Source organism: Macaca nemestrina, chromosome 3 (assembly GCF_043159975.1).
Source record: "Macaca nemestrina isolate mMacNem1 chromosome 3, mMacNem.hap1, whole genome shotgun sequence".
Taxonomy (NCBI): Eukaryota; Metazoa; Chordata; class Mammalia; order Primates; family Cercopithecidae; genus Macaca; species Macaca nemestrina.
The window spans coordinates 180,276,252-180,294,530 of record NC_092127.1 but is presented as its reverse complement, the minus strand read 5'-3'; the positions used below and the strand labels follow the sequence as shown (position 1 = coordinate 180,294,530).

Sequence of the window (18,279 nt, the reverse complement as noted above, 5' to 3'; positions counted from 1 at the left end):
TTTGTTTTTACCCCAGAATAGATGAAGAGGCTAGATTCCATATCTGAACTGACACGTAAGAAACCGAATTAACTCAGGATGGATTAAATATTTAAATGTAAAACTTCAGACTGAAAATTTTAGGAAAAAAAACATAGGAAACACCAATCTGAACAATCAGACTTGGGAAAAAAAATTCTGACTGAGTCCTCAAAAGCAATTGCAACAAAAACAAAAAATGACAAGTGAGACCTAATTAAACTAAAAGCTTCTGAACATCAAAAGAAACTACCAACAGAGTAAATACACAACCTACAGAATGGGAGAAAATAGTTGCAAACTGTGCAGCTCATAAAGGTCTAATATCCAGAATCTATAAGGAATTTAAACAACTTGACAAGTAAACAAAACAAATAACCTTATTAAAAAGTGGACAAAAGACATGAATAGATACTTCTCAAAAGAAGACATACAAGTAGCCAACAAACATATGAAAAAATGCTCAACATCATTAGTCATCAGAGAAAGGCAAATCAAAACCACAACGAGACACCTACCATCCCATGCCACTCAAAATGGCTACTATTAAAAAGTCAGAAAACAACAGATGCTGGTGAGGCTGCAGGGAAAGGGGAATGGTTATACACTATTGATGAAAATGTAAATTAGCTCAGCCACTGTGAAAAGCAGTTTGGAGATTATTCAAAGAACGAAAAAGAGAACTACCATTTGACCCAGCAATCTCATTGCTAGATATATATATCCAAAGGAAAATAAATCATGTGACTGATATATATAGATATATATATAATAAAATATATATATCATGATATATATGACAAATGATATATACCATGATATATATGATAGCCATATATATTTTATATATATATAATGGAATACCACTTAGCCATAAAAAGGAATGAAATAATGGCATTTGCAGCAACCTGGATAGAGCTGGAGACCATTATTCTAAATGAAGTAACTCAGGAATGGAAAACCAAACATCGTATGTTCTCACTCATAAGTGAGACCTAAGCTATGAGGACACAAAAGGCATAAGAATGAAACAATGGACTTTGGGGACTCAATGGGAAGGGCGGGAAGGAGGTGAAGGATAAAAGACTACACACTGGGTAGAGTGTACACTGCTCAGGGTGATGGGTGCACCAAAATCTTTGACATCACCACTAAAGAACTTATCCATGTAACCAAACACCACCTGCTCCCCAAAAACTATTGAAATTAAAAAAAAAATAATAAATCATTCTAACAAAAAGACACACGCATACACTCACATGTTTATCACCATACTGTTCACAATAGCAAAGACATGGAATCAACCCAGATGCCCATCAACAGTGGATTGGATAAAGAAAATATAGTCTATATACACTATGGAATACTACTCAGCCATAAAAAGAAATGCAATAATGTCTTTTGCAGCACATTAGATGGAGCTGGAGGCCATTATCCTCAGTGAACTAATGCAGGAACAGAAAACTAAATATTACATGCCTCACTTATAAGTGGGAGGTAGACTTTGAGTACTTATGGACACAAAGATGGGAACAATAGACACTGGGAACTACTAAAGGGGAAAGGGAGGAAGAGGGGCAAGTGTTGAAAAACTAATAATTGGGTACAACGCTTACCACCTGGGTGATGGCATCAATCATACCCCAAAACTCAGCATCACAAAATATACCCAGGCAACAAACCTACACGTGTAACCCCCTGAATCTAAAATTTAAAAGTTGAAATGGAAATTTTTTTAAAAATGGAAGCTGCAAGAAAAGAAACAGGAAGCGGGAACCAAACAACAGGACATACGATTTTACTCAGATCTCCAAGAGGCAAGGCAAGGGGGATCCACCTTTTCTGTTTCTCTCTCTCTCTCTGTCTGTCTCTGTCCCTCTCTCTGTCTCTCTCTCTCTCCATATATATGTGTGTGTGTGTGCGTGTGTATGTATATATGTATGTATATATGTATGTATATATGTACATATACACACAGATACATAGATGTATATATGTATATATTATATATACATACATATAATATCTGCGTGTGCATATGTGTCTATCTCTCTATCTTTGTCTCTTTTTCCTTTCTGAGGGGAGCGAGGGTTTATTCAAGGTTGCCTCCTTCAGGATAAATTTATAAATATGGAATTCCTGGGTTAAAGGTTAGCCACACTTTAAGGTAAAAATGATTTCCAGCAATTTATATTTCTCTTTTTTTTAGTAGGAATTTGAAAGAATAAAACATTCCTTGTCCTTACAAATAGTTGTCTTCAATTACAAGTTCCAGCTCCTTCTGGTTGAAAGTTCTCTCTCTTCTACTCTAAAACTGTACATACTATGAGTGCTTAATCAATGAATATTGAAATAAATTCTTAGCACTCTTAGTCCTGAAAACTAGCCATTTTTATATGGGCATATTCTCCCATCTCCAAGAACACTGCAATATGTCTTAATTTTTTGGGATCAGTTCCTTCATCCTCTGACTTACAAATATCTTGAGTCTTCAAAATCGTGTTGGGTATTTTGAATCTTGGTTGTATGAATTTTCCAATTCTGTTGATGTCCTGTTTTTTCCCAGTTCTGTTGATGTCCTGATGTTCTGGGGTTTTTTGTTGTTGTTTGTTTATTTTGAGACAGAGTCTCTCTCTGTCCCCCAGGCTGGAATACAATGGCATGATCCTAGCTCACTGCAACCTCTGCCTCCCAGGTTCAAGCTATTCTCCTGCCTCAGCCTCCTGAGCAGCTGGGACTACAGGCACACCCCACCACGCCCGACTAATTTTTGTATTTTTAGTAGAGACGGGGTTTCACCATGTTGGCCAGGATGGTCTCGATCTCCTGACCTCGTGATCCACCCACCTCGGCCTCCCAAAGTGCTGGGATTACAAGCGTGAGTCAACGCACCTGGCCAATGTCCTGTTTTTTTAAAGGATTTTGACACACATACTCCTGATTAGCATAGAAAACTCAAAATGATTACTAAATCTTTCTGAAATTCAAGCAAGATTTTGCTTGTGCTTAGTTTTTAATAATGCAAAATTGTTTTGAGCCAGTACTCGTTTTTTAAGCTAATTTGATTCTCCTCTTTAATATGCTACATTAAAAATCTAGCCAATATAAAAATTAGCCATATGGCTGATAAAAGAAAACATAATAATAATTAGAATCATAATTTCAGAATTTGTCTAGGAGGCTTCTCTTTTCTCCTTTCTCTTTTTTCCAGATTTATTAAGGTATAATTGAAAAATAAAAATTGTACATATTTACAGTGTACAATGTGATGTTCTGACATATGTGTACATTGTAAAATGTTTAAATCAAGTTAACTAACATATGCATTAACTCACATATTTTTTGCTCTGAGAACATTTTGGAGCTATTCTCTTGGCAATTTTCAAGTATACAATACAGTATTATTAAGTATAGTCACCATGCTGTACAACAGATCTCCAGAACTTATTCATCCTGTCTACCTGAATCTTTGTAACACTTGACCAATATCTCCTTATCTCCCACTCCAACTCCTGGCAACCACCATTCTGCTGGCAGCTTCTATGAGTCGGACATTTTAGATTCCACATATGTGAGATCGTGCAGTATTTGTCTTTCTGTGCCTGGCTTGTTTCATTTAGTATAATGTCCTCAAGTTCATCCATGGTGTCACAATGACAGGACGTCCTTTGATTTTAAGGCTGAATAGTATTCCAGTGTGTATCTATATTTCATTTCCTTTATCCATTCATCCATCAATGGACACTTAGGTTGTTTCCATGTCTTGCCATTGTGAATAATACTGCAGTGAACACAAGAGTGCAGATATCTCGTCAACATACTAATTCCATTTCCTTCCAATATATATTCAGCAGTGGAATTGCTGGGTCGTATGGTAGCTCTATTTTTAATTTTTTGAGGAAACTCAATGCTCTTTTCCATAGAGGCTGTACTAATTTCCATTCCCACTGACAGTATACAAGGGTTTCCTTTTCTCCACATCCTTGCCAACACTTATCTTTTGTCTTTTTGATAATAGCCCTTCTAACAGGTGTTAGGTGATCTCTCATTGTGATTTAATTTGCATTTCCCTGATGATTAGTGATACTGAGCATTTTTTTCAAATACCTATTGGCCATTTGTATGTCTTCTTTTGAAAAATGTCTATTCACGTCCTTTGCCTATTTTTTAAGTGAGTTATTTGTTCTCTTGCTTAACAGCCATTTTCTTTAGACCCTGTTGGCCCACATAAAAAAAAGAAATAGGCAGATCTAAGACAAAAAAAATCTGTAATAATCCGCCAAATAGCTATTTCATGCACTCTCTATACCTTTAATTTTTTTCTATCAAAGTTATTCTCTTTCTGCAACTGGTCACTTCTAATACATTTGTGGTTGGGTTAGAGTCTGACCATATAACATTTTTAAAGGCATAGCAATGCCACCTTTAAAAAGGTATCCAACAGTTATATCTCACAAAAATACAGTTTATTGTAGCTTTGTTTCTAATATCAAAAGATGGGAAAATATGTAAATCTCTAACATTAGCGGGCTACTTAAATAAAGTATGGAACATGCACAAAATAGTGTATCTTGCAGCCAATAAAAAAGAATGAGATCTATCTATGTATGCAAATATAAAACTCTATGGTACATTTTAAATGAACAAAGCAAACTGCAAAACACTGTGTATAATATGAATTTGTATGTTTAAAATATCTCCACTTGGCTACAAAAGAAAGTCATAGTTGTTGCTTCTAAGGTAGGCAGTGGGTACATGGTTCTGAGATATAAGGAAAACTTACTTTTCATTGAACTTTTTTTTTTTTTTTTTTTTTTTGAGACACAGCCTAACTCTGTCATTCAGGCTGGAATGCCGTGGCATGCTCATGGCTCCCTGCAGCCTCAACCTCCCGGGTTCAAACAATCCTCCCACCTCAGCCTCCCTAGTAGCTGGGTCTAGAGGGGTACACCACCACAACTGGCTAAATTTTGTATTTTTTGTAGAGATAAGGTTGCCCAGGCTGAAATATTTTAATTTTTTACAATAAGCATATGTTAATTTTTAGTTAAACATAGACTATCAAACGGCAAGGGGGAGGGCTTTGGTTCTATGTTTCATGAAACCAGTCAAAATCACTATCAATTTTGGCTAATGGTAATCAATTCAAATTGCAAATTAGCAATTAATTTATCTTGAATCTATCAGCAGCATTTCAACTTCTCACTAAATCTTACTAAGAATTTTAACCATATGTCAAACAGTTATTTCCTTGGTCATTCATTCATTGCACCATTCAATTCATACTAATCGTGGGCATGCGCAATGTCATACGCCATGCTGGGACACAGGAACACAGAAGTGAGCAAGAAAAAGAATTCGTTGTTACCTCTTTGAGCTCAGAGTCTAGCAGGAAAGACCAATCTTCCCACTAAGTAACTGGAGAAATGTTGAAGAGCATTGTAAGAGTACTTGAAGGGGTGCTTACACAATCTATGTATTGGAAAGACCTCAGAGGAAAGGACATCTAGCTGATACCTCTAGTTAACCAGGTGACTGGTGAGAGAGAGCATGTTCTAAGAAGAGATGGGCAGATGATGCCACCTCAAGGGTAAAAGAGAGCTCTACCTGGCACAATCAAAAGCCGTCAGGACCAATGGAGCATCAAGTTCGGATAAATGAATGGCGATACCACCAGGAAGCAGATCCTAGGTGACTTGAGCAAGGTGGAGGCCCTGGACCTCACTTCAATGATAGGCCAAGAACCACAGCAGGATTTTAATCAGGTGTGTTAGTCTCCTAGGGCCACTGTAACAAATGACCACAAACCAAGTGGCTTAGAACAACAGAAAAGCATTTTCAGCAATCTTTGGTGACTGTCAGCAATCTTTGGTGTTCCTTGACACATCACTCCAAACCTCCCTCTGTCATCAGATGGCCTTCTCTCAGTAGGTATCTCTGTCCAAATCTCTCTCTTGTAAAACCCCCAGTCATAGTGAATTTAAGAGCCACCATGATCCACTATGACTTTATATTAAGCTGATTACATCCAAAAAGACCCTATTTCCAAAAAGTCATATTCCCAGGTTCCACATGGAAGTGAATTTTGGGGGGACACAGTTTAACCCAGTACAGCAAGGACACAATATAATCTGATTTGCATTTTATAAAAACTATTCCAAGGATAAAGAGGGAAAAGATAGGGAGGGAGTGAGACTGGAAAGATAAAGATTAACTTCACATACATCTTTATTATTTTTGAATTAAGAGATTCATTGAGACCCAAGCTGCCCATCAGACGTTCAGCTAAGAGCTGTTTCCATGAAATCTCATTCTGTCCTCACACTGCCCTGTGAAGATAGTCAGAGATGTGACTTTACCTGTCCATGGTCACACAGCAGTGCCTCAAACCCAGATCTGGTAGGCTCTAGAGCCTGTAAGGTTTCCATCCTCCCAGGCTGAAAACTAAACACATTCTCAAGGCAATGAGACTCCTTTGACATGGATTTCCAGGAGGCGGAAAATACTGCACACTGGCATGGTTTCAAGCACACTTCATATTCTTTATGCAAAGCCAGGGCAAAAGGTGAATAGTTAACATATCCTAAAGAGCAGTCATGTTGTAATGCAAAGGAATCTGAGGGTTCCAGTCGCACTGCACCATGTCCAGTGATTCAACCGTAGGTCAGAAATATTCTTTTTAAAAAGAGACCTATGTAAAATCCGTGCCTCACAAACACAAGCCCGTATTAAAAGAAGCCTGCTTTTTATAAAATGAAGAAACTTGAAGCTATCATCTGAAAAACTGAGACACAGAAATGAATACAGAGGAAAAAAGAGGTAATTGGTGGGAATTGTTCGGACTGATAGCTGATACTGATCAGAAACAGACTGTGGGTCTTCTCCCTCTTTCCTGCTTTACCTCCATAGTCCACAATTGTAAAGGTAGGTTGCAATTTTAAAAAACAACAATGAAGACCAAGGTTGTTCTCGCTTGTGCTCAGTAGTTTTATTTATTTATTTTTTGAGACGGAGTCTCGCTCTGCCACCCGGGCCGGAGTACAGCGGCCTGATCTCAGCTCACTGCAAGCTCCGTCTCCCGGGTTCCCACCATTCTCCTGCCTCAGCCTCCCGAGTAGCTGGGACTACAGGTGCCCACCACCTCGCCCGGCTAGTTTTTTGTATTTTTTAGTAGAGACGGGGTTTCAGAGTGTTAGCCTGGATGGTCTCGATCTCCTGACCTCGTGATCTGCCCGTCTCGGCCTCCCAAAGTGCTGGGATTACAGGCTTGAGCCACAGCGCCCAGCCTGTGCTCAGTAGTTTTTAGGGGGTCAAATGAGTATGGTGGGTGTAGGTTATAGCTTCTGTCACTTATCACATTTTTGTCATATCAAGGTCTAAACAGAGCACCCAACTCTCCAATTTCCTCTCTTTTGTTCCATGACTTTTTCCTGCAATATTAAAATAGAAATGAAAGAAGGAAGAAAGGAGGGAAGGAAGGAAGGAATGGAGGAAGAGAGGAAGAAAGGGAGGAAAGGATGAAGGAAAGAATTAAACTTGAAAAAAGTAAATGTGAATCCAAAAGAGAGGAGAAAACAATGATTATTCTTATATGTTTTACTAGTTTAAAAACCGAACTGTAAATCAGGTTATAATTTATAAACTGATTCCTAAAAATAAAGAATAAAATACATTTAAAAGCAATTAATAAGCAATTTTTATCTAGGAAGTGGGTGATTTTTGCACAAGAGGGAGAGAAAAGCTCCAGGCTTTGCCTCATCTCCTAGAAGCATCCCATATTCTTAGATGTGACGTTGCCTTGGTAACCACAACTTGGTGACCTCGTTATTTCAACCTAATCCTGCTTTGAAATTATAGTTGCTCCACCCTTTTGCCTGGCCAGCCTGATAACATAATCATTGTAAATGAGGATGGGAAAAAAAACAGCAGGATATAGTCCCTCCGGTGACACGAGACCAGTCTCACCTTATCATGAAAATAGACGAACAATTAAACGCCATGAATCTAAAACCCTAAAAGTGGATTTTCTTATTTTTTATATGGTTTGTTATGCTTATTTTCAAAACCTACTGGTGGATTCAATGTAGCAGAGTATCTTGATATTACTATATGAAAATGGAAAATTCCTATTTGTGTTTAAAAAAAAATAAGAAGAGCTAAACTGTCAAAGGTGAAGTTCTTAATTATGCATTTGTTTTGCCCAACAGCTGAATAGAAACCAGAATCAGAAAATAATTTTTTAACAAGTAGACTGGGAGTATCCAGGTTTGTTTGTCCAGCTTAACTTCCTCTGGCTAAAGCCTCGAAGATCAGTTGTCATCTTGAATTCAGGTTCCTTTCATAACAAAAGAATCAGGAGATGACATTACTTACATTCTGAATGCATCAAGTCTAACTATACTGTAGTTTAAAGGAAATATAATTTACTCATTTGTTTCAATTTGTGTGCTTTGAGATCTCTGCCCAGAAAGGAAGGAAAATTCCATTCTCTTTCTCCTTCATTTCCTCCTTTAAAAAAAAAAAAATCCCAAATGGCTAGGATACACTAGTAATAAAGTTCAGATCTCCATGAAATGTTCATGCTGCTCCCAACTCATACATGGAGGAGTCTGGGTAGCTACGTGGCCTGCATCTTGGGCTCCTGGGCTCCCCTTCCAGGACACTCCCCCATTTCTGATTGCCACACGCCAGCTCACCCATCGTCTTTCCGAAAGATCCCTAGTTGTGGCACATGGAGGGGAGAGTTACTTGGATGGATTCCCTTCACCCATTCTCCTGCTGGAAACAGTCCTGCTTCCTCTGTCTCCCCACTGTGTGCTTCCCAAAGAATAATTCTTTGCTACTGGTGGATATGCTGTTGGCCTTCCCAGTGGATGTCAATGGCAGCTCACAGGTAAAAGGCAAGTTCCCACTCAAGGCCATTATCCAGAGCGAACATGCCCAGGGGATAAGGCCACCCATGCTGGCATCCCTTCCTGCCAGCAAAAAGAGAGCCACTGCCATGGTGGGAGGAGGGAATGGCCAATGGTTGGCTAATGGATCTAGAGCACAGCTAGATAAGATGAACAACTTTTAGTGTACTAGAGCACTGTAGGGTGACTATAATTAAAAGCGACCATTTATCATATATTTTTTAATAGCTAGAAGAGCAGGTTTTGAATAATCCCATCTCAAAGAAATGATAAATGTTGGAGGTGATAGATATGCTAATTATCCTAATTTGGATATTCTACATTGTATACATATATTGAAATACCACAATGTACTCCATAAATATGTACAACTATTATGTGTCAATTAAAAATAATACAAAAGAGAGCTGCCACCAGCTATACCTTATATCTATAAATACTATTGTGATATAATCTTAAGAATGTAGGGAAAGATTGTAGCTTCTTGAAGAAAGTATCCTGCATCAATTAAAACTTCACTATCAGAGTGATAGTATCAAATCTCTAAGAGAAATAACCTGGAATGGTATGCATTTGACTTAAGAATATTTCTTCCCTTTTGCTGAGAGGTGAGTAAAATTAGCATTTCATAAAGTGTGAGCTCCAGGTATACTACACCAGGCCATTCTAAACCCACTCTTCTCTTGTTTACTATAGCCACAAGGAGTAATAATAATGATGATGATAACAGCGAACATTCAGTGAGTTTGCATACTTACCATTTGCCTGATGTTACAGAGGAGTGGCTGATACACAGAAAGCAGAATGTCTTGATAGCCTCCCAAAGCTGGCAGGAAGTGGCAAGCCAAGATTCAGATGCATGTAGCTACTCAGCTATTCTGCCCTCCTGGACCTAACTGTAGAACTAGGACCAGTGGTTAGACCCCATGAGCAGACACATCAAAACTCACTCTGAAAAGAAAAGTCTAAGTAGTCCAAGCTGTCCAAAGACAGAATAGACCTTGACAGTCTCAAAAACAAAGGAAACACACAAAGCATGAAATCTAAGACCAAATATCTCTGACCTCCCAGAACATATCAAAAGTACAGATCTGAGTATAAATACTATACCCTACTGGCCTAAGTATTCATCAGATGGTGTGTTTTTGGCTTAGGGGTTCTTACATGATATACATAGAGAGAGAAAGGGAAACAAATTTCTTGGCAGATTCAAGCATCTGTGTAGGGAAGAGGAAAGAAGAGTAGTACACTTAAGAGAATCGCAGTGGGATGGGGGTAAGAGGCTGAGAATAGACACGTTTTAGGTTTCGGCTAAGAATTGAGAGAACTCACACAGTTGCTGCGAGGATCAAAGGATAACATGCAAAAATAGACAGAAAAGTATAGATCATGAGATAAATGTAAGAAATTCCATTCCCAGAGGCAGCTGGCAGTGCTACAGACTCCTGAGCAAGTGAAGCAATGCAAACTGTCGGAGGAATATGGTTCCACTGAACCTATTCCAGCCAGGAAGAAACAAGGATGAAAAGGAGGCTTTGGGAACAATGAAGGCAACAAAGACAGTTGGTGGGGGGTGGAAAAAGGAATACATGAAGGGAAGTCCAATTCTGCCATGGCTTGGACATCAAGGTGCCCAAAATTCATGAAGCTCCTCCTTTCTAGCATTTGCACCCAACAGACCTGAAAATAACCGGATTGCCAGGCCTTTCCTACCTCTCCTTCCCTCTACCTGAAACATCTCTCTTCTCCTTCCTTACTCAGCTCTTTCCTTTGTCTTCTGCTTGGTCATTTCCCAACTATGTTTCAGGTCTCTTAGTTGTCACTTTCTGCAGAAATCCTTTCTGGACTTCCCCTTACCCAGTGCTAAATCCTTCTTCTTTTTGGCTCTCCAAACTCCCTGTTCTTTTTTGTTTGTTTGTTTTTTCTTCCCAGAATGTCTCACAAAACAGCCAAATATACCTCTGTAAAGACAGAAAGTAAAATAATGCTAGTTCTGTGAATTCTCTCTTCTTCTCATGCAAATACCTCAACTGCCACCAATGGACAGAAAGGAGCTCAATGAGAAGCCACGCTCCCTGTTCTTTCTCCGTTTCTATATAGTTACTGCCTCTTGCCCTGTCTTCCCCGTCACCCTCCATAAACTTGTTCACCTTGTAAAGGCAAGAACCATGGTGTCTACACAGTGCCTGGCATATAATAGAAGCACAATAAATTCATTCATTCATTTATTCGCCTGACATATATTTACTGAATATACATTCTGTGTCAGGCACTGAAGTAAAGCAGCAAACAAGACAGATAAATTCTCTGCCTTCATTCTTGGGGGGAAGGAAAGGTTTTTTTGTTTTGTTTTGTTTTGTTTTGTTTAATCAAGTAAATGAAAACAAACAAGATGGTTACAGATTGCTAAAAGAGGTATGGAAAAAAATGAACAGTTTGATGACATGAAAGAGGAAAAACTTCTTTAAGTCTCATGTCTTTGGATTCTGGGAGAATCTGTCCCCTGCAGCCTAAAGCCATGCTCCTTCTTTCACAGGGATTCACTGGGATCCTCAGGGAGATCACAGGGCAATGAGGGGAACTGAAGAGGAAACCAGGAATTGCAATCATATGGGATAAGGCCTATGACAGATACTCACGTGGGGCTGGGTATGATGGAAGGGCCAAGTGGTATGTTGAAAATTTAGGAGCAGTGCTCCAGAAGGGCTTGTGGTGAAGGTGACTTTGAGCCTGGTGATTCAGAGTACTACGGTTTCTGGGACCATAGTACTGGATTTGAATCCAGCCCCCACCCCTCACTAGTTTTGCGGCCTTGGATGAGTTACTCAATTTCTGTGTTTCAGGTTCCTTATCTGAAGGATGAGTTAAATGATAATACTCACCCTACAGGGCAGCCATGAGGATTAACTTTATTCATATACATAAACTACTTAGAATATGGTGAATATATAGTGAGTGTTATACATGTTGACCTCGATTACTGTTTTCAGGATGCAAAAGAGTTAGCTCAATGAAGAAAGAGTGGTGAAAAAGCATCCCAAGAAGAACCTGTGGAATGAAGGAAAGAATGGAAAGAATGGCAAATGACTCCAAGATGACAAGTCAATCAACAGGCGCTGGCTTTGTCCATGAATAATCATAGGGGAGAATCCACTGTGCTAGAGCTGCCTTGTGGGTTAAGAACAAACGCAGGGAAAACAGGCAGGTTCTCTATCCTCACAGGCATATTCGACAAGACTAAACACACAAGGAAGAGAGACTAAACACTTAAGAAGGATGCAAAGCAGCAGAAAACCAGGTCTGAACTAGGTAGCCAGACCCCGATGGTAATCTCAAAAAAAAAAAAAAACATAGTATTTTGTTTGTGATGTGCCAGACACTGGGCTAAACACTTTATTTGCTTTTCCTGCTTAAATTCAGCCCACAAATACACATTATGTGACTGCCTCCATGATAAAACCCCTAGGAGATTTTAGGGAAGGGAAAGATCGACCCAAAGGACCCAAAAAGACAGCAAAGCTTGAGCAAGGCCTTAAGAGAAGGAAAGAATTTGAATAGAGGGTGAGTAAAAGAGAAACTACAGAAGCACAGCCCAAGAGAAACATAATGTGAGCCACAAATACAAGCTACATATCTAATTCTGAATTTTCTAGTAGCCACATTTTTTAAAGTTAAAAAAAGGTAAAATTAACTTTTAGAATATATTTTATCCAGCCGGGCGCGGTGGCTCACGCTTGTAATCCCAGCACTTTGGGAGGCCGAGACAGGTGGATCACGAGGTCAGGAGATCGAGACCATCCTAGCTAACATGGTGAAACCCCGTCTCTACTAAAAATACAAAAATTAGCCGGGCACAGTGGCAGGCGCCTGTAGTCCCAGCTACACGGGAGGCTGAGGCAGGAGAATGGTGTGAACCCGGGAGGTGGAGCTTGCAGTGAGTGGAGATCGTACCCCTGCATTCCAGCCTGGGCGACAGAGACTCTGTCTCAAAAATAAGAATAATAATAATAATAAAGAATATATTTTATCCAATATTTGCAACATATTAAAATTTCAGTATGTAATCAGTATAAAACATTATTAATGAGATGTTTTACATTTTTTTTTTCTCTACTAAGTCTTTGATATCTGGTGTGTATTCCCTACTTACAGAACTTGTCAGTTTCAAGTAGCCAGACTTCAAGTGCTCAATAGCCCCATGTGACTACCATCTTGGACAGCACAAGTCAAGAGGGAAAAAAGAACAGGCATTCATGGATGCCTTGCTAGGCCTCAGTCACTTTTTCTAGAAACACAGCTTTAATCTTCCAAACCACTCCCTTAGGGGAATATTGTTACAGGTTGAGTATCCCTTATCCAAAATGCTTGGGACCAGAAGTATTTTGGATTTCAGATTTTTTTTCTAATTTTAGAATACTTGCATTATACTTGTGGGTTCAGCATCTTTACTCTGAGAATCCAAAATCTGAAATGTTCCCATGAGCATTTCCTTTGAATGTCGTGTCAGCACTCAATGACAAAAGTTTGGATGAGAAATCCAAAAATTTTGCATTTTGGAGCATTTCGGGTTTTGGATTTTTGGATGAAGGATATTCAACCTGTATTATCCCCATTTTACAGAGGAGAATACTGAGGCTCTAAGAGGTTAAGTTGACAGCTAAATAAGTAGGTTGATCTAGGATTTAAATCCAGCTCTCCCCAACTTCAAGCCTGGGAATGTTCCTCACGCTGGAATTGTCTTAGGAAACTGCTTCCGGGGACCGTGCACCACAAAACAAGACAACACCCAGGCAGACAGAACCACAGAGATCTTGGGATCCACTTCTGAGCAGCTTCCTCCCGAGGCTCCACAGCCCACACCAGCTTTGTGCAGCCTCCCATACCGGGAGCAGGGTGGACAAAAAGCAAGCAGACAAACACACACAACTTTTCTCTTTCCAGTTAATTGAAATTGAGACGTACCCTGCTCCATCACAGCAAAATGACGAAAGGAAGGCAAGGAAGGGCACCTGGGTAGGTAAATCTTTAACTTTTGCTGCAGGTATGTGCACGATGAACAGACACTTAGTTGGCTGCTTCTCAGCCAGCCAAGCAGGGCTCCCTTACACCCTTTGTGGCTCTATTTTGTTGTCAATTACTGTTTCTAAAACTATTAAGGGAGGAAGGGGGAAGAGTATAAACAGCATTAACAGTAATTTACGATCTGAAAGGGGACAGCAGGAGTTCGAAATCCGTCTCCATTAAGACACTTTCCCTACACTCCTCTGGGTCCTGGAGCTATAGGATCAGGATCCAAGATCGTAGGAAAAGGATGTTTATACAACACTTCTGGCAGAAAAGACATTTTTTTTCCTTGCATCCCGAGGGCAAGGTTCAGCTGACTTTCCATAAAGCGTCTGGTCTGTGCCGAGCGTGCTGTGGGTACACTGCCCCTGGTGTGGGAAGATACTGAGCTTTCCAAATTTTTATTTTATTTACTTTTTGTTTAATGAACCCTCCTTGATTTCTACAGTCATCCAAGACTGTTGCCACCCACCCCACCCCACCTCAACCATCAGCAAAGCCCACCAGGAAAATTGCCAAGAGAGACGCTCATCAGCTCTTCAGTGAGAATTTTGCTATGCTCTTGCCTTTGATAACTCCAGATTCTTTGAGACAAAGGTTGACTCCATCACTAAGGCATGTTTTATACCACCCAGTTTAACTTTGCAGGACCTACTTCTTAAGTCAAGGAATTGCAAGGCCACATTACGTAGCAGCTTGAGTTAGAGTCTAAAAGGAGAGCCAGTTGCACCCCAGGATTACCATGTTTTTTTCCTTTTTCTTTTCTTTTGAGGTGGGCATGAGATACCATGGTCTGGCTCTGAACACAGTCCCTGGCAGCTACTTATGGTTCTCAACACTAATGATGCGATCAAGTCTTTGAGTGAATTTTGGAGCTGAAGGGAGAGACAAAAAGAAAATTTCATAAACCACCCCCAGAATCTGTTCGCTGAAGCACCGCACATTTACAGTACCAACTTCGCGAACCAGTCTCTTAGTTCACTAGCGACCCCACGTGGCCAATTTAAAATAACAGTAATTTTTTTCCTCCCTGCAGAAAAGAAACGTAACACTTCAAGGTTTTACTCCTAAGTCTTTGTAGAATTTAAAAACTGAAAAGCTGTAAGGACTGTTGATGTCACCTGACCCAACCACCTCATTTTACAGGAAGCAGAGGTTGAGAGAGGTTTAAAAAAACAAAAAAGGGCTCGAAAGGTCACACAGAATGTTAAGGTCAAGTTAGGAAGCAATACAAGAAATGATTCTAAGAGATTCTATGCTACTGGATTTCAATGTATTAATGGAAGAAAGGAAAAGAAGGCTTTTTGTTCCCCAGACTAGAAAATAAATACTGCTGTTACAGAAGAATCACTGTAATAAGACTGCATGTTTTAAAGTATCCCAAGTTCCAATGGGTATGTAGGCAATACATATATTTCTTTCCTCTTCTATGCCTAAAGCTTACCAGAGTACATTAAACAGAGTCACGGCAAGAATGAGGCCAGCATGGACAAGAGGGAAGAGTCAGCATTTGGCAAATGTGAATTCGATGCCCATTCCCAAAGCCTAGCCACTGAGCAAAGGAAAAGATTGGGTTTGATTTCCACCCTCATAACGGCACTGCAGAGTGGTACTATTATTCCCATTTTAGAAATGAGAACACTGAGGCTCAGGGAACTAAACTAACTTGCTCAAAATCTGACAGAGACTAAACTGCAAAGCCAGCTCTCTGCAGGACTTTACTTAATGCCTCAACTTATCTATCCATCAAATGGGATAATAAAGTCAGCCTATTGATCAGAAAATGTTAGTGTTTGAAAGGGTCCTCAGAGGAACTCTTTTTCAAATGAAAATGGACCCGCTGTACATATAACAGTCAAAAATGATTGGTGTCTATTTGCATATATATAATAAAGTCTAGCAAAGAGAACATGAGGGCTATTGTGACCAGATTAAAGCTGAGAGTTAAACAGGGCATTTGCAGTTTTCGATCTGCTTCAGCATCCGGGCTCTATATTCTGTTTTGTTTACTCTGTAACACGAAGTTTCTGATTCACTTTCCCCAAGATAAAAGTCCATCTTGGTTTGACGGACAATGTTGCTGCTGCTGCAGCAGCTGGTCAAATCACGCTGCCCTTCCAACCTCAGAGCTCTCCTCAATTCAAGAGAGAGATGCTTCATTCAAAGTCTGCTCTAAAACCAGTTAGTGCATGTCTACCCTCAGGTCCATGTGGTGTTAAAATATGACATTCTGTATACATTTTTATGTGTATGTGTTGATATTTATTACCACTACTAACACAGTTTTAAATTAGGTGCAGATGACCTTAAAATTGTTTGTTTAACTCAAGCACCACCATAGAATTCAAAAGTTCTGGGAAAAGGAAGGAAAATTTGAAAATCACTGATCCAGTCCAGCCTGCTATCAAGAAATCTTACTCTTGTTAAAACAAAAATGAGAACCTCCAAAATTTAGGATCAGCTCAAATCTCCACTCCTCAGCACCATCACTACAATCCCATGTGTCACCTTTCCCATGATGTGTCTCATTTGGTCTCCTTTTGCCATCATAGGTTGGACCCCCTCCCCCACCAACCCCCACCACAGGACATGGTCCCCCACTCTTGGCAGCTCTGTCCACAGCACGGACCAAACTCCCTTTGCTGTCTGCTCTGAGCACCATGGAAACAGTCTGGAATTTTCCCAATGACATTTCTAAAATTACTGCAAGAGAATAGAAGGTAAATAAACACAGAAAGTGGGAGAAACCTAAAATCAATGATTTACAAAGCATGAAATTCTGATCCAAATCTCACTACAGGTCATTCTCTCTCTCGAGCTAGAAAATCTTTCCCTGTTCCAGGAGGGGGACCCAAAATAGAAATACTCCATGTAAATTGGTACAAAGCCTCTGAAAAGCAATCCAGCACCATACTTCAAGGTCTGTAAAAAATTCCTATGCTCAGGCCCTGTAATTTTGCTTCTGGCAACTCACCTGAATGAAATAATCAAACAGTGAGGGCAGTAGTTCATTCACAAAGATGTTTATCACTAACTCACCTATAATTACAAAAAAAACCAAAAAAACCTGAAAACAAATTGTGCAACAGGATTTATGATGTAGCCATAAAACAGAAGATTACGTAGCCATTAAAAATGATGTTTTAAAGCATTTTTAATAATACTAAGTAACAAAAAAGAACTTTTCATGGCATTTCGTGAAAATAGCAAGGTGCAAAACTGGTGCACATTATGTAATCAAATATGTCAAACCAAAACAAGAGAAGTATGAGTGTGTAGAGAAAAAAAAAGAAACCTAGCAAAATGTTCACAAAGTGAACTGACCAAGTGGTGAGATTAATGCTGATTTTCTTCTCTACTTGAATTCTGCTTTAGTTTTATGATGAGCTTGCATTAATTTATAATCTGAAAATAAAATAAATTGGGGTGGTCTCTTTAAAAAATATTTTATTGGCCGGGCGCGGTGGCTCAAGCCTGTAATCCCAGCACTTTGGGAGGCCGAGGTGGGCAGATCACAAGGTCAGGAGATCGAGACCACAGTGAAACCCCGTCTCTACTAAAAATACAAAAAATTAGCCGGGCGCGGTGGCGGGCGCGGTGGCGGGCGCCTGTAGTCCCAGCTACTCAGGAGGCTGAGGCAGGAGAATGGCGTGAACCCAGAAGGCGGAGCTTGCAGTGAGCCGAGATCGCGCCACTGCACTCCAGCCTGGGCAACAGCGTGAGACTCCGTCTCAAAAAAAAAAAAAAAAAAATATATATATATATATATATATATATATATATATTTTATTAACTTTGGAGATACTAACTTTTTAAAGATATGAACTCTGTAGCCCAGGAGGTGGACACATTTTCTCTATCTACATCTCCCTACCTCCTCTCTGTCCCCAGCATGCTCCATCTCCACGCCTCCTGCTCCGCCCACCTCATCTCTGCTTCTCCTTTCTGCTTGTGGATCCAAGAGATCCACATTCATGACAGCCAATGATGTGACCCTCCAAGGGACCTTCCGGAGTCACATTTGTCAGGAGGCTGGTGCCTCTTCTGAATTCCTTACCGTTAAATAAAGCAACCCCATGAAAATCCACATTCCTCAAACGTCTTAGAAGATTTTTCTTCTCCCCTTAGTTGAAAGGCAGGGTCTATGGAATCTGGAATTTATTCAACTAATATTGATGGAGCGTCCACCATGTGCTAGGACCTCTTCTGGAAGAATACATGAGACAAGGCCACCACCCTCTGAGAACCGGCATTCTGGCATGGGCAAAAAATAATAAATAATCAC

At 39.9% G+C, this 18,279-nt stretch overlaps 1 long non-coding RNA gene and 1 other non-coding gene across 3 annotated transcripts in view; both read right to left on the bottom strand.

Annotated features, from left to right (window-relative positions):
- LOC105487889 (uncharacterized) overlaps nt 1–18,279 on the bottom strand; it is a 550,215-nt gene that overhangs the window by 406,800 nt on the left and 125,136 nt on the right. The window lies entirely within an intron of this gene.
- Nucleotides 10,862–10,998, bottom strand: LOC112427749 (small nucleolar RNA SNORA75). The gene has a single exon (XR_003019479.1). It is a non-coding gene; the product is annotated as a small nucleolar RNA SNORA75 (small nucleolar RNA).